The sequence below is a fragment of the Schistocerca cancellata genome, chromosome 6, assembly GCF_023864275.1.
Source record: "Schistocerca cancellata isolate TAMUIC-IGC-003103 chromosome 6, iqSchCanc2.1, whole genome shotgun sequence".
NCBI classification, from domain to species: Eukaryota; Metazoa; Arthropoda; class Insecta; order Orthoptera; family Acrididae; genus Schistocerca; species Schistocerca cancellata.
Window position 1 is genome coordinate 591,836,655 of NC_064631.1, and position 22,868 is coordinate 591,859,522.

A 22,868-nucleotide genomic window follows, 5' to 3' on the forward strand; every position below is an offset into this window, starting at 1 on the left:
ATGCGGGTAAGCTATTACAAACAGCATACTGAACGCATTATTATGGCCAAGATAGATACGAAGCCCACGCCTACCACAGTCGTACAAGTTTATATCCTACTAGCTCTGCAGATGACGAAGAAATTGAAGAAATGTATGATGAAATAAAAGAAATTATTCAGATAGTGAAGGGAGATGAAAATTTAATATTCATGGCTGACTTGAATTCGTCAGCAGAAAAAGGGAGAGAAGGAAACATAGTAGGTGAATATGGATTGGGGGTAAGAAACGAAAGAGGAAACAGCCTGGTTGAATTTTGCACAGACCACAACCTAATCATAGCTAACACTTGGTTCAAGAATCATAAAAGAAGATTGTATACATGGAAGAAGCCTGACAGGTTTCAGATAGATTATATAATGGTAAGAAAGAGATTTAGGAACCAGGTTTTAAATTGTAAGACATTTCCAGGGGCAGACGTGGACTCTGACCATAATTTATTTGTTATGGATTGTAGATTAAAACTGAAGAAAATGCAAAAAGTTGGGAATTTAAGGAGATGGGACCTGGATAAACTGACTAAACCAGAGGTTGTACAGAGCTTCAGGGAGAGCATAAGGGAACAATTGGCAAGAATGGGGGAAAGAAATACAGTAGAAGAAGAATGGGTAGCTTTGAGGGATGAAGTGGTGAAGGCAGCAGAGGATCAAGTAGGTAAAAAGACGAGGGCTAGTAGAAATTATTGGGTAACAGAAGATATATTGAATTTTATTGATGAAAGAAGATAATATAAAAATGCAGTAAATGAAGCAGGCAAAAAGGAATACAAACGTCTCACAAATGAGATCGACAGGAAGTGCAAAATGGCTAAGCAGGGATGGCTAGAGGAAAAATGTAAGGATGTCGAGGCTTATCTCACTAGGGGTAAGATAGATACTGCCTACAGGAAAATTAAAGAGACCTTTGCAGAAAAGAGAACCACTTGTATGAATATCAAGATCTCAGATGGAAACCCAGTTCTAAACAAAGAAGGGAAAGCAGAAAAGTGGAAGGAGTATGTGGAGGGTCTATACAAAGCCGATGTACTTGAGGACAATATTATGGAAATGGGAGAGGATGAAGATGAAATGGGAGATATGATACTGCGTGAAGAGTTTGACAGAGCACTGAAAGACCTGAGTCGCAACAAAGCTCCGGGAGTAGACAACATTCCATTAGAACTACTGACAGCCTTGGGAGAGCCAGTTCTGACAAAACTCTACCATCTGGTGAGCAAGATGTATGAGACAGGCGATATACCCTCAGACTTCAAGAAGAATATAATAATTTCAATCCCAAAGAAAGCAGGTGTTAACAGATGTGAAAATTACCGAATTATCGGTTTAGCAAGTCATGGCTGCAAAATTACTACCACGAATTCTTTAGAGACGAATGGAAAAACTGGTAGAATCCGAACTCGGGGAAGATCAGTTTGGATTCCGTAAAAATATCGGAACACGTGAGACAAAACTGACCCTACGACTTATTTTAGATGCCAGATTAAGGAAAGGTAAGCCTACGTTCCTAGCATTTGTAGACTTAGAAAAAGCTTTTGACAATGTTGACTGAAATACTCTCTTTCAAATTCTGAAGGTGGCAGGGGTAAAATAAAGGGAGGGAAAAGCTATTTACAATTTGTACAGAAACCAGATGGCAGTTATAACAGCCGAGGGACATGAAAGGGAGGCAGTGGTTGGGAAGGGAGTGAGACAGAGTTGTAGCCTCTCCCCCATGTTATTCAATCTCTATATTGAGCAAGCAGTGAAGGAAACAAAAGAAAAATTCGGAGTAGGTATTAAAATCCATGGAGAAGAAATAAAAACTTTGAGGTTTGCCGATGACATTGTAATTCTGTCAGAGACAGCAAAGGACTTGGAAGAGCAGTTGAACGGAATGGATAGTGTCTTGAAAGGAGGATATAAGATGAACATCAACAAAAGCAAAACAAGGATAATGGAATGTAGTCGAATTAAGTGGGGTGATGCTGAGGGAATTAGATTAGGAAATGAGACACTTAAAGTAGTAAAGGAGGTTTGCTATTCGGGGAGCAAAATAACTGATGATGGGCGAAGTAGAGAGGATATAAAATGTAGACTGGCAATGGCAAGGAAAGCATTTCTGAAGAAGAGAAATTTGTTAACATCGAGTATAGGTTTAAGTGCCAGGAAGTCATTTCTGAAAGTATTTGTATGGAGTGTAGCCATGTATGGAAGTGAAACATGGACGGTAAATAGTTTGGACAAGAAGAGAATAGAAGCTTTCGAAATGTGGTGCTACAGAAGAATGCTGAAGATTAGATGGGTAGACCACATAACGAATGAGGAAGTATTGAATAGGATTGGGGAGAAGAGAAGTTTGTGGCACAACTTGACCAGAAGAAGGGATCGGTTGGTAGGACATGTTCTGAGTCATCAAGGGATCACCAATTTAGTATTGGAGGGCAGCGTGGAGGGTAAAATTCGTAGGGGGAGACCAAGAGATGAATACACTAAGTAGATTCAGAAGGATGTAGGTTGCAGTATTTACTGGGAGATGAAGAAGCTTGCACAGGATAGAGTAGCATGGAGAGCTGCATCAAACCAGTCTCAGGACTGAAGACCACAACAACAACAAGGTAGGGAAGCTAAATGTAAAACTTATAGTAAAGCCCCACCGCTACGGAAGTTACAAGGCGCTTGATTTCTTTCTGGAGAGTGGCATAGACGAGTTCTGACTGTGATACTGAATGGTCAGTGGCAGCCTTGGTCCGCTATTGTGTTTAACTTGGATGTATAAACTGAGGTAAGAAATGCCTGCGAACATGTGAAGTAGCCTCAGACGGAATGTACAGTGGCCCCTTTTGGTTAAATATACGACTCCAGGAAGAGTTATATCAGGGTATGGCTAGTATTAAGAACCATGGTTGCCTTATTGGCAATTTTATAGCCACTGTAATTTAACACAGGCGCTACCATTGTCAGCAGAATTGTTATCTAAATATGTACGTCTAATGGACGAGGTATTATGTATTGAATAATAACTTTTAGTGAAACTTCTAAATTACTTTTGTACACCAGTGATTATCCCCGTCACATTACTAGACAGGATCCCTTCCAAAAAATGGTTCAAATGTCTCTAAGCACCATGGGACTTAAGATCTGAGATCATCGGTCCCTTAGACTTAGAACTACTTAAACCTAACTAACCTAAAGACATCACACACATCCATGCCCGAGGTAGGATTCGAACCTCCGACCGTAGCAGCAGCGCGGTTCCGGACTGACCTGCCTAGAACCGGATCCTTTCCAAGTGGATTAATTCCGAGTGTCCTGTTTTTATTAAACTGATAACTGGCAGTGATATATTTTGTAGTTTCATTAACTTTGTGGTGTATGAAGTTTGGTTAGTTTTCTGTACACTAGTAAATGATTCACTCTACACAATTTTTCATCTTAAAGTTTCCCAAAGAATATTCATAAAGAAAGCTTTTCATTAAATGCGGAGCTGCCATTAAAATAATCAATGATAAAAATACACTGAAGAGGCAAAGAAACTGGTACATCTATCTACTATCGTGTAGGGCCATCGCGAGCACGCAGAACTGGCGCAACACGATGTCGCATGGACTCGACTAATGTCTGAAGTAGTGCTGGAGGGAATTGACGCCATGAATCCTGCGGGGCTGTCCATAAATCTGTAATAGTACGAGGGGGTGGAGATCTCTTATGAACGTTACAAGGCATTCCAGATATGCTCAATTATGCTCATATCTCGGGAGTTTGATGGCCAGCGGAAGTATTTAAAGAACACAGTTCCTGCAAGTACTCTGTAACAATTATGGACATAAGGGGTGTCGCATTGACATGCTGGAACTGACTAAGTCCGTCGGAATGCACAGTGGACATGAATGGATGTAGGTGATCAGACAGGATGCTTACGTACGTGTCACCTGTCAGAGTCGTGTCTGGACGTATCAGGGATCCCATATCACATGCCTCACACCATTACAGACACCCCACCAGCTTGGACAGTCCCCTGCTGACATGCAGGGTCCATGGATTCATGAGGTTGTGTCCATACCCGTACATGTTCACTCGCTCAGTACAATTTGAGAAGTGACTCGTCCGACCAGGCAACATGTTTCCAGTCATCAACAGTCCAACGTCGGTGTTGACGGGCCCACGCGAGGAGTAAAGCTTTGTGATGTGCAGTAATCAAGGGTACACGTGTGGGTCTTCGGTCAGAAAGCCAATACCGATGATGTTTCGTTGAATGGTTCGCACGCTGATACTTGTTGATGGCCCAGCACTAAAATCTGCAGCAATTTGAGGAAGGGTTGCACTGTCAGGTTAAACGATTCTCTTCAGTCACCGTTGATCCCTTTCTTGAAGGATCTCTTTCCAGTCGTAGCGATGTCGGAGATTTGATGTTTTACGGAATTCCTGATATTCACAGTACATTCATGAAATGGTCGTACGGGAAAATCCCCACTTCATCGCTACCTCTGAGATGCTGTGTCCCATCGCTCGTTCGCCGACTATAACACCACGTTCAGACTGACTTAAATTTTGATAACCTGCCATTGTAGCACCAGTAACCGATCTAACAACTGTGCCAGGCGTTGCCGACCGCAGCACCGTATTCTGCCTGTTTACATATCTCTGTTTTTGAATAAGCGTGCCTATACCAGTTTCTTTGGCGCTTCAGTGTATAAAGTACTTACAGCTGCCTGTAAGTAAAAGCTATGAAAAGTCAGCAGTATCATTTCGCTTTGAACAGATTTGCAAATTTGTAATTCTTTGTATTTTTGTATGTGTTTTTTAAAGTACTTTTTCAAGCTGGTTAGTCATTTAAAAAACCAATTAGACGTGGAGTCCAACGAGAGACTAGCTGCTATGTCCCTTTGTTGACTGTTGAACTAATTTTGCATTATACATTACACTTAAAGTTGTTACTTCACGTACTTGCTATTTTCTTAATTTTTTGTGTTACGATTTACAATTATGATAAATAAAAGTAAAGACTCTTTCTGCGGAAGTGCGTCAACCAGTACAGTCATTTGATCTGCACTGCCTGTTTGTATAGAGTAACTTCATGCACAAATTTCTGAAGCCCTTAGCAGTCAGTACTCTTTCAAAGCCAGGATCTTTCTTCTGATAATTAAAATAATAGTATCCAGTAATCTGCCAGGAAGTTTCAAAATAATAGTAGTTCATGCTATTGCCATCACACTTTGTTAGTAGCTTCATATGTCCTCCTGCATTTGTACATATACTGCATAGTAGTTTTTGCCGGTAGTAAGTGTTGTTGTGAGACAGTGCGTACTGCTGGATATTATTGGCCATTCTACGTTCTGCATAAGGGTCAGCTGCTGTATTGTTTGCTAGGGCATGTTACTGTATAATATTTAGAGTAATTGCGTTAGAAGAGATTAATCAGGATATCAAGTTACGTTAGTTTTCTTAGGTGAAGTTTATTTCGCCTTTTCCATGAAAATTGATAACTCGTTGCCTAATTAGGATAGCGACCGCATGTACATTTAATTACAGTTTACTTTCGTGTTAGTAAAATGTCAATTCAAAGCCCGTTTGACTTGCCATTTTTACTTTTTCATTACGAAATCATATTCCTATTTCCTGTTATTGGGTAGAGTCATGATCAGACTAACAGAAGTCCTTCACAGAAGATTAACTTTATCGTCGATTGCCAATTTGGTAAGGGCCAGTAGTGTTGCAAATGGCCACCACAATGACATCTTCAACTATTGTAGTCCTGTCTTCCTCAGTTGCGTGTAATATTACGGTATACTGATAATTTTTACTTTATGGACCGTCTGACAGCAACTGAATAAAACACAATTTTAGTGCCATACGCGTTTGGCCTTTATTTTCTGCAAGGCATCTTCAGTGGCCTGGAATATGTACATATGTTTGCTATTTAATTTACATTTTGGTCATTGTAACTATAGGTTATAAACAGTTCTGGTGGTTGGTATTTCGTATTAAGTAGTAATATTTCGAACTGTACTTACAGGTTGCGTGGGCGATTTCCTACATATTACGCTCCTGTTGCATTTTTGCTGTTGTTGTTCTTCTTCGAATTGTCAATCTGCGATTTTCCAACATTTCACAGCACTATGAACTTGACACTTGTTTCGATGCAATGCTTTGGCTTTGTGTTACCGACTGTCAGATGTCATTGCCAAAGATTGAATGTTATTGCCGAACTTTCGAGTGTAATTAATGAAGTATCTGTGTTCTGTTTGTGTATGCATTTGCATTTCAAAAAAAAAAAAAAAACAATTATACCGAAACGCACACACACACACACACACACACACACACACAAATGCATACACAGACAGATCACAGATACATCGTTTATTTTTACGAAACAATACCTTTTCTACTTTTCAACATAATCCCCTTGAACATTTATGCTCAAACGGGCTACAGTCTTTTTTATTCCTTCTGCAAAGAACTCTTTATCTTGATGTTTTAACCAATTTCCCACAAACTTTTCCACGTCCTTGTTGCCCCGGAACCTCTTCCCACGTAATGCCTCCTTCAGTGCGCCAAACAAATGGAAATCAATAGGTACTAAATCACGACTGTAAGGGCGATGAGGCAGTATTTCTCAGTCCATTTTGTCGATGGTTTCACGGGCTAGTTGAGCAATATGAGGACGTGCGTTGTCTTGCTGGAGAATCACACCTCACCTCTGAGATCTCTCTCACGGCTGCCTTCACCTTGTTTAAAACCAAATCCGAGTAGTATTGGCTGTTCAATGTACGCTGATCTTCGAGATAAAAAACTGGACCTTCAACACCCCAAAACACCGTCAACATGACTTTTCTTGATTCTGTTTGGGTTTTGAACTTTTTCTTGACAAGTGAGTTGGTATGCTTCGACTCCACACTTTGTCTTTTCGATTCTGGCTGATAACAGTAAATCCAAGTTTCATGGAAAATTAAATTTTTGTTGAGGAAGTGTTCACCTCCTCTTTAATGACGTTCCTTCAGCTCTGTGGCCACTCTCTACCTTGTTTCCTTGTGCAGCCGCGTCAACATCTTGCACATGTTTTGATGTGCCTCAGCTTGTTACAGATAAGGTTATGAACTGTAATAGCACCAACTTGAACCTTACCAACTATAATTTCCGCAGCCACACGGTGGTCGGCACGAATAATGTCATCAATTCGACTTTCAGGTGAGGGAGTTGAAACTGTAACATGTCGGCCAGAACAGTGTTCGTCAGTCACTGAGTCGCGACCATTTTTTAACTAGTCTACCCACTTGTAAAAATTTGCACGATTCTACAACCTTCATCATAAACTTTAGTATATATTCTTTGTTTTCTCGCCTTCAGCAAGTAAAAACCGAATAACAGAACGTTGTTCAACTATTGAGGCGTTTCAACCGGACTCCCCATCTTGAAATGTGTTTTTGAGATTATAAACAAAACAATGTTGATACGTCAGCTGATCAGGACTCACCCCAGTGATGCCAACTTAAAGACATAAAAGTACCAAACTTGCATTACTAGCATTTTTTCCCCAGACCTGTTTGTCTCTTTAACTGTTGAATGACCCTCGTACAAACCTAAAAACCTTTTATATTTTATCCAATAACATGAAATGTCTACTAGGTAGGAAAACTAGTATTAGACTTAGTCTAAAATCGTAGTTTGTTGGACAATTCCTATTCTGCAGACAAACATTTAATTAAATGTCTTGTATAACAGGTCTAGCTATTAACAATCGTATCAAATTTATGTTTGACTATTAACACAGAGTTGTGACGAAGGCTAATATCTTCATATTTATTGATTTTAAGCCTATGGGCTATTGAGCAATATGTTCAGGATCAATTCGTAGCCACGCGCACGAGCTAAAATTCTATACATAGCCCTAAAAATCGTGCAGCTTACGATAGTACCGGTAATTAAGAAAATCGTAGATATACAGTAAAATATAGCGGAGATTTTTTCGGTGTTCTAGGAAAGTGAAAAATTGATTGAAGATTCGCGTGATGGCGTAGTACATGCCGTCAGTAACAGCAGGATTAATGGTATTTTTCGAAGCAAAAGTTCCGAAAATACAATTCCGTATTTCCTAGACATGCCGTTAATCTAGTTTCGTGTCCGAGCAGGAGAAAGTTCGCGTGTAGCATGACGTCACGCTACTTATTCTGGCTTCAGCAAGTTCTGCATGACTAATAGACCACTGTATTATTTCTCACTATGGGCCTCTGGTGTACACCGTATAACAAGAAACATATCAGTCACTGCCATTCGTCAACACTCGCATTACAAGACCACCGAGATTTGTCATTATTTCGATAAGGCAGTCCTCCTTTTTAAGGTGATTTGTTGCACGACTGTGTTAACATTGACATCCTCTCCTTACACGCAAGTCTTTTCATCTCTGTTTCAATATCGGTAGCTCATACCGATAGATTTTTCACCCTCAGTAAGATTTATTGACCATTACTTCTCCAACTCGCAAATTTACTATCCAGTTGTCTTATTGTTATTCAACGAACCCCTTTTTCTCTAAAATGATTGTCTTACGCTTTCTGCTTCAGGTACTCCATCTTTGAACTTATGCATTGGTATACGACCTTGAAAAAGTTTTACTCAAGATATTCATTGTCTTCGGGGGGTATCAGTTATGGAGCAGTTAGGGAGTAGTTTTTACAAACTACAACAATGGTTAACAAACTTTTTATCATGAGCTTCTCAAAAGACAGTCCTTACATTTTGACACCACTTTCAATAAATGGATAGGTACTCAGTTGCGTTATAATACACGAGAAATAATTAGCAGTGTATTCTTTTCCTTTCTTTGATTCAGCTGCTTGAATTTCTTCAACTACTGACTGCTACAGACAATTCCAGATCCTTACGCTATATTGAATTTTACTAAACCTATGCAAAATCCACTTCTCTCCTTGGTAACATGAAATGCGTCCGTAAATGTCAGAATTATAGATTGACTGGAATACTCTCTTTCAAATTCTGAAGGTGGCAGGGGTAAAATACAGGGAGCGAAAGGCTATTTACAATTTGTACAGAAACCAAATGGCAGTTATAAGAGTCGAGTGAAGCAGTGGTTGGGAAGGGAGTGAGACAGGGTTGTAGTCTCTCCCGGATGTTATTCAATCTGTATATTGAGCAAGCAGTAAAGGAAACAAAAGAAAAGTTCGGAGTAGGTATTAAATCCATGGAGAAGAAATAAAAACTTTGAGGTTCGCCGATGACATTGTAATTCTGTCAGAGACAGCAAAGGACTTGGAAGAGCAGTTGAACTGAATGGATAGTGTCTTGAAAGGAGAATATAAGATGAACATCAACAAAAGCAAAACGAGGATAATAGAATGTAGTCGAATTAAGTCGGTTGATGCTGAGGGAGTTAGATTAGGAAATGAGACACTTAAAGTAGTAAAGGAGTTTTGCTATTTGGGGAACAAAATAACTGATGATGGTCGAAGTAGAGAGGATATAAAATGTAGACTGGCAATGGCAGGGAAAGCGTTTCTGAAGAAGAGAAATTTGTTAACATCGAGTATAGATTTAAGTGTCAGGAAGTCATTTCTGAAAGTATTTGTATGGAGTGTAGCCATGTATGGAAGTGAAACATGGACGATAAATAGTTTGGACAAGAAGAGAATAGAAGCTTTCGAAATGTGGTGCTACAGAAGAATGCTGAAGATTAGATGGGTAGATCACATAACTAATGAGGAAGTATTGAATAGGATTGGGGAGAAGAGAAGTTTGTGGCACAACTTGACTAGAAGAAGGGATCGGTTGGTAGGACATGTTCTGAGGCATCAAGGGATCACCAGTTTAGTATTGGAGGGCAGCGTGGAGGGTAAAAATCGTAGATGGAGACCAAGAGATGAATACACTTAGCAGATTCAGAAGGATGTAGGTTGCAGTAGGTACTGGGAGATGAAGAAACTTGCACAGGATAGAGTAGCATGGAGAGCTGCATCAAACCAGTCTCAGGACTGAAGACCACAACAACAACAAGAACAAGTAATGGATACTTCTAAGCTAGTTTACTAGGACTTAATTTTAGATAATTACGTTTAGTTATTACAAGTATTCGTAAAATCTACGATAATCTGACTTACTCAGCATGATCTCAGCTCCATCTGGAACAGCTGGTGTTAGTTTAATTTATTTTTCATTTTTCTTTATTAATCCAACGCCCGCTCATCTCTATAGTATGTTCTGCTGTGGTACAAAAATTCCCTTTTTGCTACGGTCCGCAATACACAATATTCTTATTGGACCATTCTTCTCGAAATTTCGCTCCACGGAGCCTACTCTAAGACCCACGAGGCCTTCGGTTCTGTTCCGGTTCTCGTTCCACAAACGTGTATCCCCGACTGGTCATGCCGATTCAACTTTTCCGCCGATCACATTAGTCAGTTCACGGGAATTCACAAAAACTTTTTAGAAGAAATCGTAACGCGTATCCTCCCCATCCATACCCAGGTTCCAGTGCTAGCTCGCACAGTGGTTAACAAACTGCGCTCACATGCGTGAGAAATGGGATTCTAGCCCCCGATAGGTGATCGTCGTTCAGGTGTGCCGTTGATTCCCTAAATCAACATACGAGAAATGCTTGATACTTTTTTGAACAAGTTAAAGTTGATCTCTGGAAAAGGCATCCCAAAAGTCACATAGGCAAAGATCACGCACAGTAATAGTGAATACATGGGACGTCCTGAGCAGATCTAAATGCAGTTCGTAATCTCTGAGTAGCAAGCGTGGTTATCAGCTGTGTGCACTTGTCGCAATCCTGAACGTAAAAAGGAGATAGCAGTCAAAACTGAACGCAAAGAAGCCTCTCAATAGCAAATGAGACGTCAAGCTACAAGTCAGTGATCAGCTTCTTGTCCTTTAGGCTTTGTCCTTACCTTGAGAATGTGGGGTAACCATTTTCTTCAAACTGTCTTTTCTTCATTGTTCATTGAAACCAGCAGCTAGAGTTTCCGAATGTGTCATCCTGTGGTGTTCAGACGTCACCTTCCTCACAGATAGTGGGGGACACGTCTGTTGGACGGCGTTATTTGTTGTCCTCAAGGGTTGTAATCGAGTATCCCCTCGGCAACGGTAAGTGGCCCTTTTGACACAAAAGCATCCCTTGAATGAAAGATAAGCTTCCATCTAAATTTCAGTTATTGTCAAGATCTGTATCAGACTAATTTCAACACATATTGCACTGAATTCTGCATTAAAATCGTACATCATGAGTGATACATATTGCGCAGTATTGCACTGAATTCTGCATTAAAATCGTAGAGAAGCATATTAGACACACTTAAAGTGGAGAACAATATCCGTCACAGGACAAACTGAGTACGTTTAGTTCCGATCTGACAAACGCGGGAAAATTGTGGTTAAAGATGAAAGACGTCATGAACCGCCCTGACAAGTTCAGTAATAAAAGACGGCAAAAGGCTGACACTGGTTTAAAACGGAGAGTTTACTACACTCTCTTTATTAAAGAGCCTGCAGGGGAATTGATACAGTAAAGTTAATAGCAACTAGTATAACCATAGGAAGGGCCGTATGTGAAGCATTCAATAATTTCCACACTCAGATTCTGACGGAAGTCTTGTCAGAAAGTCATAGGAGATTTTGGTCACGTGTAAAGTCAATGAACAGTTCCAGATCTTCCAGTCTTGTGTCGTCGATGCACCTGGTGATGAAACTTATCGCGCCACAGAAACATAAATGTTAAATTCTCCATTATAAACGTATTCCAGCAAAAAGGATATTAAGGTACGGATATCTGACCGACGCACGGACTCATAAATGAGAGATACGGATATTAGCACTCCCAATAGTAAAAAACAATTAGGATTTTTTTAAAGCTTACAAGGCACAGAAGGAGTTATAGTAAGATTTTACATTGAATACGCTGCAGAAATAGCTCTTTTCCTAGCTCATATTTATCGATAATTTGTTGCGAAGGAATAATATATGGTGGCAGGAAGATAGCGAGTAACTCTTGTGAACAACATGGAGTAATAGATCGTATGCCCAGAATTATAAACTACTATCGCACACTCTCTCTGCTGCAAAATCCTATGGCACCTTCTAAGCTGCAAGTGTGACGTTCCTGGAGAAAAAAGAGCTTGTATCAAAGAATCAGCATGGTTTCAGGATAAACCATTAGTGTGAAACACTGGTGCTCTTTGATACAAGAGAACCTGCAAACAATAGGTGAAAGTTAACAGGTAGATTCCGTCTTTCTAGGTTTTCTGAAGTCATTCTACACTCTACCACATCGCCCATAACTAAACAATGTATAATTAAAGGGAATAGCTTCCCATCTGTGGGTTTGGGTCAATGAATATTTCACTAAAAGACACCAGTACATTACTCCGGACGGCAAATGATCTACGAAAACCAAAGCATCATTGATTGTGCCGCATTGTAGTGTATTGTCACTGCCAATTTTCTCATTAATTTGAACCATTTACCAGACAGGATTACATCACGGACGATACTGCTATCGGCAAGAAAGTATAGTCTTTGGCCGATCGTAGGCAAATGCAGAAAGTTTTTCAGTTTCAGAATTTTGAATATACACGAGCAGCAAACTGTTTAATCTTTCACGAAGCGTTTATTAACCGTCTGTCACAGCTGCAGTACGTAAGTTTGGCGACTAGTTTCGAACCAGCCGGTTCATTCTCAAGTCCAGCCCACGGGTGCTGCAGTGGAAGTACCTTATCTTAATGACAAACATCAAAATGACATTTTTTTCTTAGTTATCAGTCTTCTGGCTGGTTTGATGCGGGCCGCTACGGATTCCTCTCCTGTGCCAACCTCTTCACCTCCATGTCTGCGTCCTCAATTATTTGCTCGATGTATTCAAATCTCTGTCTTCCTCTACAGTTGTTGCCCTCTAGTGCTCCATCTAAAGCCATGGAAGTCATTCCCTGATGTCTCAGCAGATGTTCTATCATATTCTCCTTGCTCATGTTTTTCACATATTCTTTCCTCTACGATTCTACGGAGAACCTCCTCATTCCTTACCCTATCAGTGCAGCTAATTTTCAGAATTCGTCTGCAGCACCACATCTCAAGTGCTTCGATTCTCTTCTGTTCTGGTTTTTCCACAGTCCATGTTTCACTACCATACAACGCTGTTCTCCAAAAGTACATTGTCAGAAATTTCATCCTCACATTAAGGCCTATGTCTGATACTAGTAGACTCCTCTTGGCCTGGAATGTCCTTTTTGCCAGTGCTTGTCAACTTTTGATGTCCTCCTTGCTCCGTCCGTCATTGGTTATTTTGCTGCCTAGGTAGCAGAATTCCGTAACTTCATCTACTACGTGACCGTCAGTCCTGATGTCATAGCAGCCCTTACATTATAAAATGATCGCAGGTGACCGTCACAATCAACATGTGTTTCTAAGCAAGTCAGAATAAAATTAAATTGATTCTGACTTGCTTAGAGGCACATGTTGCTTGTGACAGTCATATGATAACCTTTTTTAAAGCTTATAATGCCGTTCTGGTGTTTGATATTAAGATCGGACACTTCCAGTGCAGCCGCATTAGGCCATAATCGAGAATGAACCATCTGGTTCGAGACTTGTCGCCAAACATAAGCACTGCAACACTTCATGTAAAAATTAACAAAGGCGTTGACAATATTTCCACTTAGCGTAGTGAATGATAGCGATGTCTAAAACTGGGTAAACGTGAGACAATTTGTAGTCGACCCCAGGGGGTGACTACGTTGTCAGGATGTCGAACGGCTGAGGGAGTGAGGCTGGTTGACAGGTTGATGAAGGCCCAGAAGAGAAGTGGTTGTCAAAATCAATAATTTATTTTCCACTTGTACATCGGCACTGCAACGATGTGGGGAAGCGACCACGCCCCCATGCCGTGAAAAGAGGGCTGGAAGCCACCAGGCAGCTGCTAGTGACCGGTCAGATGCCTGCAACACGTGCTCATGCTCTGCTATGCTAAGCTGACACCTGCACTCGGTGTCCGGCACCCCCTTCCCCCCCCCCACACCCACCCCCCACCACCCGTCCTTGATGTGTGAGTCACAGCGGGGGGAGGGGGGGATGACGATGGAGATGGACGGGAAAATTGCATAGGTAGCCAACTTCACGATGAATGAGCACACGAAGTGTACAGCGATGATGCGCTCCCATAGCATTGTTGGATGGCAGTTGCTGTGCTTAGGGTGCGTTCCGCTGCCCCTGGGCAGGTGTCCAACTGCTGCTGGAGTGAGCTGGGAGGGTCCGCCGCGCTGTAGCACAAAGTCCGGAGGGCGGGCTCCGTGCAGGAAGCTGGTACTGCGACAGAGACTCGAACCTGTGGCTGCTGCTGGCGGTTCCAGGTCGCTTCCTCGACTGGCGCAGCCCCTTCGTCCTGTTAGTCTGGTGGGCTGCGAAATATTTTGCCAAATAGGACAGCTATTTATTCCAGACAGCAGCGCACCTGTCACGCCAATGCTCTGTCTCGGGTCGAGTATTCGGCAACACCAGTGAAACCCCAGTGACAGAGAAATCCCCTTGCCTGTGCCGTGCAATACCGTTGTGCCGAGCGAGTCTAGCCTCTCTTCCAATGAATCAAGACTGTTGTTGCTTTAGACCAAATGACGACACGCCGTGCTAACCAGCTACCGGCCGCTAATGCAATTTACACAGCGCTTTCTCACAGGGTACCGGCGCTACATAATGCTTTTAACAATGAGAAAGAAACAATATGATTACGTAATTAGTGGGGAACATCTCGCGCTCATCACATCATGTAAGTACCGGGTGATCAAAAAGTCAGTATAAATTTGAAAACTTAATAAACCACGGAATAATGTAGATAGAGAGGTAAAAATTGACACACATGCTTGGAATGACATGGGGTTTTATTAGAACTACCCCATATTGCTAGTCGCGTGAAAGATCTCTTGAGCGCGTCATTTGGTGATGATCGTGTACTCAGCCGCCACTTTCGTCATGCTTGGCCTCCCAGGTCCCCAGACCTCAGTCTGTGCGATTATTGGCTGTGGGGATACCTTAAGTCGCAAGTGTATCGTGATCGACCGACATCTCTAGGGACGCTGAAAGACAACATCCGACGCCAATGCCTCACCATAGCTCCGGACATGCTTTACAGTGCTGTTCACAACATTATTCTCGACTACAGCTATTGTTGAGGAACGATTGTGGACACGTTGAGCATTTCATGTAAGGAACGTCATCTTTGCTTTGTCTTACTTTGTTATGCTAATTATTGCTATTCTGATCAGATGAAGCGCTATCTGTCGGACATTTTTTGAACGTTTGTATTTTTTTGGTTCTAATAAAACCCCATATCATTCCAAGCATGTGTGTCAATTTGTACCTCTCTATCTACATCATTTCGTGATTTATTCAGTTTTCAAATTTATACTGACTTTTTGATCATCCGATACTTAGGACTGCTGCTAAGAAACGATATCAAGTGAGCGGTCACGTAAAATCAGTATTAGGGAAAGGGACGAAAGGCTTAAATTTGTTAGAAGGTTTCTGCGATAATGCAAAGCATCTGTAATGGACATTGCATATAAGACGCTAGAGCAAGCCAGTATAAGTACTCATTCAGTGTTTGGAGCGTTTATCTAGAAGGCATGTCAACAGACGTCGAAAGTATTCAGAGGCGCGCTGCTGTGGGTATAACTGGTTGGCATAGCTGATAAAGTGTAACAGAACTTAAATGGGAATCTTTGGAAGAGAGAGGACGTTGAATATTTCACGGGTATTCAGACGAAAAATATTCAAGATTTTCTAACGCTGGGAAAGCCTAAACTCATACAAGGAAGATGTTGTCGTTAATCCCTAAAGGGTAAATTTAGAGGTCGTGCATTCGAAGAAGACCGACCGACCACATCGCTACCATCATAGTCTATCTCGCGTAGGGATCACGAGTACAACGTAAGGGAGATTATGACGTTAATACACGTACATTTTTTTCCTCGCTCAGTACACGAATGGAGTAGGAAGCAGAATCGATAATATTGATATAATGTATACACCGTACTGTGGCTTGTTGTATCTTAAGTATATGTAGATACAGATGAAAAAGCACGTATTGGAGAGACATTACGACACAAGTCAAAGATACCGTAAAACACTTGTCACGATATCGTAACATTACAACGTTGCTATAGATGAGTGTAAACGTAGAAAATCTTCTATTAGATTCTCAAAGGATTCTCGACCTCTTGAATGTTTCACTGTATGCAAAGAAACACATTGTCATGTGTATGCGTAAGTCTCTCATTGTGGACTATGGTGTTTTATTTGCGGTGGGTGTAAGTGGGTGGTTGTGGGTGGCAAAAATTTTAATGATAACATAAATAAGACTCGGCCATGTCAATACAAACTGCGCTGTGAAGTCTATGCCTAGCGCGTTTCAGTACCATTTGTAATAATCGCAGGAAAAATAACAAAAAAAACTTCCAAGATGCTACTTCAGGGAACTGTAAAATGAATGTGCGTATCGGAAAATACTGAACGCGAAAATGAAGATTTGGCCAAGTCTGACTACTCTCTGAAGGAGATCTTAGGATCTCTTAATGGTGATTTCATTTCCACCTTCTAGCTCATTAACATGTAAATTACAACATGAATGATTAAGGGAACTAGTAACTACAAAATGATAAAATATGCTCGGTCGGGCACACAGTTTTAATCTGCCAGGAAGTTTCATATCAGCGCACACTCCGCTGCAGAGTGAAAGTCTCATTCTGGAAATATCCCCCAGGCTGTGGCTAAGCCATGTCTCCGCAATATCCTTTCTTTCAGGAGTGCTAGTCCTGCAAGGTTCGCAGGAGAGCTTCTGTAAAGTTTGGAAGGTAGGAGACGAGGTACTGGCAGAAGTACAGCTGTGAGTACCGGGCGTGAGTCGTGCTTCGGTAGCTCAGTTGGTAGAGCACTTGCCCGCGAAAGTCAAAGGTCCCGAGTTCGAGACTAGGTCGGGCACACAGTTTTAATCTGCCAGGAAGTTTCATAAAATATGCTGTTTCTGCTTATACGTTTATTGTAGATTAAAACCTCTTTATATGTTACAAATGTTTTATATCCATGTCCAATGGACATAAAGAGACACAAATGAATTTCCTAACTAATATTAGTGATCAATTGCCCAAATCTGCCCCTTTTTTTGGCTACGCTATTTAATATAAATAACGCGAGATGACTAACATCTCCTACGTACCAAACACACTAGAAGACACTACTTTCAAAGATGATCTACAGTGGTATGCAACCTCAGTGGAAATAAAACTTACGTGATCACAGCAGTTTAGCTTCATAGCCCTAATAAGCCGAAGCAATTAGCAATATCAGCGTATGTACTGCGTCCGGTGCGTCGGAGTGATGGTTCTCGTGCACGTCTGTGACGACAGAAGAACTCCAGCCACAAAATATAAAAACAACTCATTCAAACACTAGGACGGCAGAAGACGGTCCTCTGACTAGTATACTCTAACACCGTCATCTTCTCTCTGTGTTCTACAGGCAAGAAATGCCCACTCCCAGCCACAGGGACAGAGTTCAGATAACGTCTTAATGTGAGTATAGGCAGAAGATGTGCTCTCAATCACTGAACGCTGCGTAGTCAACGACGACTTCCTACCCGGAGGCGACGTCCAGAATCGTGTAAGTACGCAACAACAGTGCCTAACCGTTCTAACTATAAAATCTCCTGAGAGCAAAGACAGCGAGTCCGTCTGTACCAACAAAAGCTGATACTGAGCGACCGTCAGACACAGGTGCTCAAAAGGAAGACCTCTTTCTCTCCAGCGCTGGCTTCCCAGCAGAGCTCGGCTCCCCTCCCTCATAACTTCAGCAAGTGAATCGTATTCTCGAAACCACGGAATATTCTCCTTCTCTACAGATTCTTCTGGACGCCGATCAACCATATTTTAGTCTTTTGTCGTCCAGCGCGGAAAGTTTGCGAGGAAATACCTATCCTCGTTAATTAGGAATACATACAATGGTATGCTTCTCAGAGTAAAAATCCTCGGAAATACCCAGCCTCCGTGGTTTATGATTTTCAGAGTTTCCAACTTATTATCCAGCTATTCTCCCCGCTAAAAAACGGCCGGCCGCCGCTGTCTTGTACTTCAGCGCTCAGGTGCCCCGACCGTCCATCTTGGCTACTTCCTGTGTTAATCAGGACCAACACACCTGTGTCTGCTTTTCCACTCAGGGCTTGAGTTACGCCTGTTGTTTCATTTCCACTGGCGTTCGAACATCTACTAGTACAGGCAATCATCCATTACGCCGTTTTGATAATAAAGATACTCCATCATCTTTCATGCAATAAGTGTTAACAACTATATACAAAGTGTAAGTGATAATCTCAGTCTTCTTTAAATATTCAAATATACGATGTATAACCTATCAAATGATAGCTAATTCCAGTTGTAAATCATGGCAATGTATCTAGATGAGTGCTTGTAAGGTGCGAAATTATAGCCTCCTTACAAGCTGCTTGCAAAAACTATGATTCAGTTCCAATTCAACATTTATTGGAAGGAATAATTGTACCCATGTACAATAATGAAGCACATGAAATGATATTGAATCACACTGAACAAGCTTAAAAGCATCTCTTTGCAACCCGGTGTAGTGTCGAAAAGACAAAAGATGGTGTGGCACAAAGAAACCGATCAAGAAAGAAAAGCACATCTAGCAGTGTTACGACAAAATTCTCAATGAAGAGCAAATAATCTAACAACGCGTGATAAACTTTTAAAGTGATACAAAATGCTTATTCGGGTCGATTGTACAATTGCCCACAAAATGTCTTGAAGCATTTAATACAGTATAACAAGGTCTTCGGGAAAACAACAGTTTACTGGGCGGAGTTTTATTGCTACTACCAGGAGACTTTCGGCAAACATGGTTCTTCCAGAATCAATACCGACAGATGAAATAAGCAAAAGTTTACTTGAAGTACTTGAAAGAGATTAATATTTTGAGATTAGGTGGAAAAGTTATCTTTGAAAGAAAATATGCTTACAGTAGCGACAGTAGATCCAAAAGCTCACATATTCACAGAAAATTTATTGAAAACTGAGAATGGTACTTACCCTCGTCATCCATACTCTGGTAAGCTTATTTTAACACAAGACTGAAGCAATGTGTTAGAAGCCTTGGACCAACTTATTGATAAAGTGTATACATCAATAGAACTGAACTACTTAAATAATGACTGGGTTTGTGAGCGAACAATTTTAAATCGTTGTTTACACTAAGAAACCCATTGATCTCAACCTTTATGCCATTTTCTTTTAAGAGATTACAATTTCCTGTGAAAGTAGCTTATAGTTTGATAATCAGTAAGGCTTAGGGCCAAGCATTTCACTGCTGCAGAGTTAATTTGAAGGAATCCTATTTCCCAGATGGTCAGCTCTATGTCGCGTTTTCACATGTTGGACAAGCAGAAAATATATACGTGTATGTGCCACACAACCAGAAATCAAATATAGTACATCAGAATGTTATTTGATGCAAAGACTTTATATGTGAGTATGTGAGATATTTGCCAGAATAAAAAAAAAACGAAAGTCTTTCACTGTATTTTTTATCCATTATTTCATTTGTAAAACTACTGACAGAAAACAAAAACCCCAGCGAAGCTGGTTATTATCACCTAGTTAAGGAATACAAACATTAATCATCGGTATATAGATAAGGGTTCCTTTGTAGCTGTTAATATGCCTACAACTAAGAAAAACAAATGTCAATCACATATTGCTCAAATTGCAAGCTGTTGTGGTTCAGCCAGTGATTCAGATATAACGAATAATGTTAAATACCTCCATAAACAAGGAGTGAAGTTTGTTTGCCCACAAGATCCAGATACTGTTTCGAAAAATGAAGAACACGTAGCCTTGGTTTTAACTGTACCACCTGTTTTGAAAAAAGGATTTAAGTTTAAGACGGATCAAATTGAAGGTACTAGCTCAAATAAATTTGGATTTATGTGTGTGGTACTCCATCCTAGTATCTTTCACTTCCCTTATAATTTTGGCGATGGATCATGATGTTTGATTTATGTACCATATTACCTTCTTTTTCTTTTATGAGTCTTAATGAAGCACTTAAGAAACCCTTACAACAATATATATATATATATATATATATATATATATATATATATATATATATATATATATATATACATACAGGGTGAGTCACCTAACATTACCGCTGGATATATTTCGTAAACCACATCAAATACTGACGAATCCATTCCACAGACCGAACGTGAGGAGAGGGGCTAGTGTAAGTGGTTAATACAAACCATAAAAAAAATGCACGGAAGTATGTTTTTTAACACAAACCTACTTTTTGTAAATGGAACCCCGTTAGTTTTGCTAGCACATCTGAACATATAAACAAATACGTAATCAGTGCCGTTTGTTACATTGTAAAATGTTAATTACATCCGGAGATATTGTAACCTAAACTTGACGCTTGAGTACCACTCCTCCGCTGTTCGTTCGTGTGTATCGGAGAGCACCGAATTACGCAGGGATTCCAAAGGGAACGGTGATGGACAGAAGAGACTGGAACAGCACATTACGTCCACATGTTAACACCTTTTTATTGGTCTTTTTCACTGACGCACATGTACATTACCATGGGTACACGTACACACGTGGTTTCCGTTTTCAATTACGGAGTGGAATAGAGTATGTCCCGACATTTCAGGCCAATAGATGTTCAATGTGGTGGCCATCATTTGCTGCACACAATTGCAATCTCTGGCGTAATGAATGTCGTACACGCCGCAGTACATCTGGTGTAATGTCGCGGCAGGCTGCCACAATACGTTGTTTCATATCCTCTGGGGTGGTAGGCACATCACGGTACACATTCCCCTTTAACGTACCCCACAGAAAGAAGTCGAGAGGTGTAAGATCAGGAGAACGGTCTGGCCAATTTATGCGTCCTGCACGTCCTATGAAACGCCCGTCGAACATCCTGTCAAGGGTCAGCCTAGTGTTAATTGCGGAATGTGCAGGTGCACCATCATGCTGATACCACATACGTCGACGCATTTCCAGTGGGACATTTTCGAGCAACGTTGGCAGATCATTCTGTAGAAACGCGATGTATGTTGCAGCTGTTTGGGCCCCTGCAATGAAGTGAGGACCAATGAGGTGGTCGCCAATGATACCGCACCATACATTTACAGCCCACGGTCGCTGTCGCTCTACCTGTCTGAGCCAGCGAGGATTGTCCACGGACCAGTAATGCATGTTCCGTAGATTCACTGCTCCGTGGTTTGTGAAACCCGCTTCATCGGTAAACAGGTAGAACTGCAACGTATTCTCTGTTAATGCCCATTGACAGGATTGCACTCGATGATTAAAGTCATCACCATGTAATTGCTGATTTAGCGACACATGAAACGGGTGAAACCGGTGACGATGCAGTATGCGCATGACACTACTTTGACTCAGTCCACCGGCTCTCGCAATGTCCCGTGTACTCATGTGTGGGTTCATGGCAACAGCAGCTAACACACCAACTGCACCCGCTTCTCCTGTGACGGGCCTGTTACGGACCCGTTTGCGTGCTACGACCATACCTGTTGCATACAGTTGGCGGTAGATGTTTTGCGATGTGCGGCACGTTGGATGCTCTCTGTCCGGGTACCGTTGTGCATACACCCTGCAGGCTTCAGCTGCATTTCGTCGACACTCGCCATATATGAGTATCATCTCCGCCTTTTCAGAGTTCGAGTACACCATGGTCACAGTTCCTACAACACTACACACGTCTGGTAACACGGTGTACTACAGTTGGTCTGCGTGCGGAGACGAATGCAGAATAACAATAGCAGCAAGCGCTACATGTGGACACTGCGACAGCTAGACCAAACCACAACAGTGCACTACAGCCACACTCGTAAACACGGTCGTCATCGTAAACATGGCCCTGCAGATGCTGCTCGCCGACCGTGGCCCGTGTTTGTTACAACACGCAACTGAACGTCGGAGGTTTCAAGCGTCAACTTTAGGTTACAATATCTCCGGATGCAATTAACATTTTACAATGCAACAAACGGCACTGATTACATATTTGTTTATATGTTCAGATGTGCTAACAAAACTAACGTGGTTCCATTTAAAAAAACGTAGGTTTGTGTTAAAAAACATACTTCCGTGCATTTTTGTATGGTTTTTATTAAACAGTTACACTAGCCCCTCTCCTTACGTTCGGTCTGTGGAATCGGTTCGTCAGTATTTGATGTGGTTTACGAAATATATCCAGCGGTAAAGTTAGGTGAGCTCACCCTGTATATAGGTGATCAAAGCTACATTATGTTTTTAAAACACCAAAAATATAATGGTAGTTGACAGTTGTGGTGGAAGTATAAGCCAGTCACTGTATCCCCAAATTCTTGCTAACTTCGATATCCTACAATTTTTTTCCATTACTTCCTCTGCATTTTAGAAAATGTATTGTAGTAATTATTATGTAATCCTTTCATACAATCCCCTGTGTGCACTATCATAAATATCACAGAAGAAACAGTTATGATACCCAATTTTGAATCTGAAAACCGGTTGAAGTATACCCGGTTCATGGTACCTAATTATTTCCAACTTGAGCCGATACACTTACATTATACCACTTGTCTCAAGGACCTAGTGTCTCAACTCCAGGACTTAGAAACGTATTACAAACTATCAACTCAAGACATGCGAACTTCGTTTTGTCTGCTATGTAATTTACTAGCTATCACGCCATTTTGGTCTGATAGATTTTAAGGGAGTAATACCATGCATATGGTTGTCTCACGAAACGTTGTTCCAAATATTTGACATA